This window comes from Stegodyphus dumicola, chromosome 2, assembly GCF_044657685.1.
Source record: "Stegodyphus dumicola isolate Sdum_Otavi_A_Nest chromosome 2, ASM4465768v1".
Taxonomy (NCBI): Eukaryota; Metazoa; Arthropoda; class Arachnida; order Araneae; family Eresidae; genus Stegodyphus; species Stegodyphus dumicola.
The window spans coordinates 197,757,020-197,760,822 of NC_140769.1; the positions used below are offsets into that span (position 1 = coordinate 197,757,020).

Genomic DNA, 3,803 nt, shown 5'->3' on the forward strand with positions numbered 1-3,803 from the left:
TAGTTTGCTTCGCTATCGAAAATATTTCCTCACACACATACATACTGCCGAATAGTCAAGACAAAGAATAACGCATGACTATGCCTTGAGCCATATATATATATATCTTCCTAGGCATAATTTATAAAATTCAAAAAAGAGATGATATCAATTTTTCCTTAAATTGAATATCAGATACCAAATCTGTCCATTATACTCGAAGATGTGTTGAAATTACCAATATCGATTGTAAGTAGAATAGAAAGATACAAAATTTTTTATTTGTTTGTAGAGACATTGAGCCATTTTTGAAGCAGAAGATGTGAAAAATGAGCAATGCCCGGCATATTTCACAAGTGCACATGAACGTAGCCACTGAAGGAGGGTTTCTAAAATGGACCAATGAGCTTCTGTTGTTCTTGTGACGCTAAATCTTCTTGCATGTGAGCGTATGTAGTTTACGTTTTATTTTACATTTGTTCCGCAGTTATAAATATGTGGTGTAATAGTAGAAAATTTCGAAAGTGCTTTTGTTTTATGAGTTTAATTAATCGCATTTCACTTTTGAGATTTTTATCACGCATTAACATTTGGTTTGATGTTCACTGCATATTACCGCTCTTTACATAGAGAAAATAACTCAAGCTTCAGATTGCCTCGAATATTATGCATTTACTAAATCAAGAGAATTCCAAGTGTATAGTTTGTTTTTCTTTAATTGACCTGTAAAGGACTGGGAGTGTTACAATGAATCTAATGTTTTCTTACTTCAGTGCTTGCATTCTTTTTTTCGTATAGATTGCAATAAAAACTGCTGACTTCTTTTTACATATATAAAATTGGGGTAAATATCTTTTTCATAAGCATAGTTTTATGTAAAAATAGAATATTTGGGCTAAGATGTTTATTACATAGTATTTCTTTCGTCATCTTATTTACCACTTATTAAGTAACATTTCGCATGGATATTTTTGCCGAGTGTCCAACTTGTATTTATATTTATTTCAAATTATTTCAACCAAGTAATGAATTCTTCACAATTGCTTATATTTAATCTAACTTTGCAATGAAAATTTTCAAAAAAAAAATCGGCGATGCTTTAATTATTTTGCGCAGAAAATTGAGTTGTAAAATATATTCAACCATCTTGCTTAAATCTTTAAAGTGCGCGAAAGGTCATGTGACATGACAGAAATATTAATGGGTACCTATTAGTCCATCCTAGAAGCCACTCTCTCGGCGGCTACACAGATGTGCACTTGTGAAATATGCCGCCGGGACTCGAACCACGGAGCTCTCGAATACTCGCCGAGAATGCTGACGACTACTCCAAGAAGGCATGCTAAGAATGAGGAAGAAATACCTTATATATTCCTCATTTTAAAGGGTGAGTGGGGATTAGGAGACAAAATCCTGGTGGTGGAGAATTATTATCCACTACCTTTTTTATTTCGGGCGTCACTGTAGTGTCATTAAGTACTTTTTTAAACCAGGAGAGATGAAAAATTAGCGATGCCCTCGTCGGGACTCGAACCACGGATCTCTCGAATGCGCGCCGAGCGTGTTGACCACTCCACTACGAAGGCATACTAAGAAGGCGGGAGAAATACCTTATATCTTTTCCATAAATCTTGAAATTTATTTTCATTTTCGTGTAAAAAATGCAAACGAAAGGCTGCATATTTCTTCCCATTTTTACAGTTACGTTTGTCAAACGTGTTGATATGTAAATAATTATATGCGTTTATTTGGACTTCCTTTATCTAGCCATTCAGAATGCATATTTTTTAATCCATTTCGGATCGCCAAAGAGCCCGTCTCTTAAGTGAATGGCCAGCCTTAAATGCCGAGCGCAACTGCAAAGTACGTCATCGTGAATGGGTCTTTATTTCCCTTCCGTTTCGCGTAGGTCTCATTTATACTTGCTTTGGTTCGCAAATTTGGACGCCCTCCTTTTGATTCTTCGTTATTAAAGCTGTTTTTGAGTATGCACCTCTTATTGGACCATGTCCATGTCAGGGTGATATGGCTTTATTTTAAATTCTAGCTGGCCATAATTCTAATATAATCTTTAAAATAAGTTGAACTAAAGGATAATCTAGCAAATAAAAGAACAATTTTATAGGGAGAAAATTTCCAAATTCTCTCCAAAAATCAAGATGTTTGTGCAAGACGTGCCTTTGTATGTATTTATGGAAACTGTGAGTTAGGTAGCCGTACAACAATTCTGTGGACTGTTGAAATCACGATCATTGTGAGACTGCTTGCAAATTAACTATCTTTTAATTATCTTACTTTTCATTCATTTAATATTAGTAAAATAAAGCAGTAATTATGCTTAAACGGTGCTGTACCGTGTTTTTGAAAGTAAATACTACAGACGTGTCGCCCAACGTGGAGCGAACGAAGGAACTCTAAGTTGAAAATGTGCGAATAGTATTCTTAAGTGTTGACTGACTGTGAATTTAGTGCACTGTTCTTACAAGTTGTTGGATTTATTGGATTAACGTTCAAAGAATCTAATAATGAAATAGACGTGCTCTACCATGATTTTGAAAGTACATATATTTCAATGCCTTTTTACTACAGTCTGAGCCTTAAATGTGATCTAGCATTATTTAACTTTGAAGCACATAAATTAAACTCTACTTACCTTAACTCTGTTCAACCTCTAATTTTGGATAACAAAAACGCCGAACAAATATTACTTCAGAAGTCAAACAACAAAAATCAAGGTAATATTTTCAAATTTTCACAGGAGTAGTTTCGATGGTTTTACCGAACCATCATCCTCAGCTGCGAAAGCGCAAATAGCAGTTGAGGATGGATTGGTGAAGACTTCTAAATTAACAAAAATTGTGTTGAATAGTTAAACGAACTCCATAATTCTATACATACTTAGACACATGTTTAAGTCCATTTTGTGCGACACATTTCTTTTTTTAAAGAATCCGAGTCTAAGCAGAAAGTTTACTTCGACTCCCTGCGAGTGAAGTCTATTAGAAGACGTATCTGTCCATTTGCTGACGAATAAAAGACTAAGCATTCTTTTAGCAAATTAAAGATGTAAATCTTGTGATGTAGATAAAAATTTCTTCGAAGCATATCGTTACTGATGGAAGTCTTCGAGCTTTTTAAATAACAATAAACATTCCTTTATTTCCAGTTGAAATCTTGCGTTGAAAAATTAAAACTAATTTTAAATTTCGGAAGCGGGATAAAATAATTTCACATTTAGTAAGTTTGTGACAACTAATTATATGTTTCACTTACATTTACATTTGCATTTTCATGTCTGTTTGTTTCACACAACACTTACATTTTGATGTAAGCAATTCTTTATTGTCGCCACAATTTTTGCTCAGATCAGAAAGTTTTAACTATTTAAAAAACAAGCGGAACCTAAACTACATGCATTTAAAACTACGCGCGGCAAAAGTTAGAATTTAACTCGGTAATGGGGTGTTCGACACTACCTCAGTAAAAGGTAGTTAATGCTAAATCCATTGGAGGGCCAAAAAAATAGTTGCACTGTTAATTGGTAAGCTACACAAGAGTAGTGTAAATCTATAATATGTTAAACTTTCAGTTAAACTTGGTGTTTATAATACTTCAAATTGTAAGCGAAAGTAACCTCATCATTGGTGTTGTATTTTCGGTTATAAACCACAGGAATGGCTTAATAATTTTTTCTTTGGATTTTCACCGAACTTACTTTGCCATTGCATTTAGTAGTTGTTAAATTGACTAATACTTCAAAAGGTTAGGATAATTTTCAATTTTAACCCGTTATGTTGTGTGTTTACAGTTTTTTTTTTTTCATT

General features: G+C 33.7%; 1 non-coding gene across 1 annotated transcript; it reads right to left on the minus strand.

The window, feature by feature from the left end:
* Positions 1 to 1,492: 1,492 nt before the first annotated feature.
* Positions 1,493 to 1,565, minus strand: TRNAA-CGC (transfer RNA alanine (anticodon CGC)). Its single transcript has one exon. It is a non-coding gene; the product is annotated as a tRNA-Ala (tRNA).
* Between the last annotated feature and the right edge of the window lie 2,238 nt (positions 1,566 to 3,803).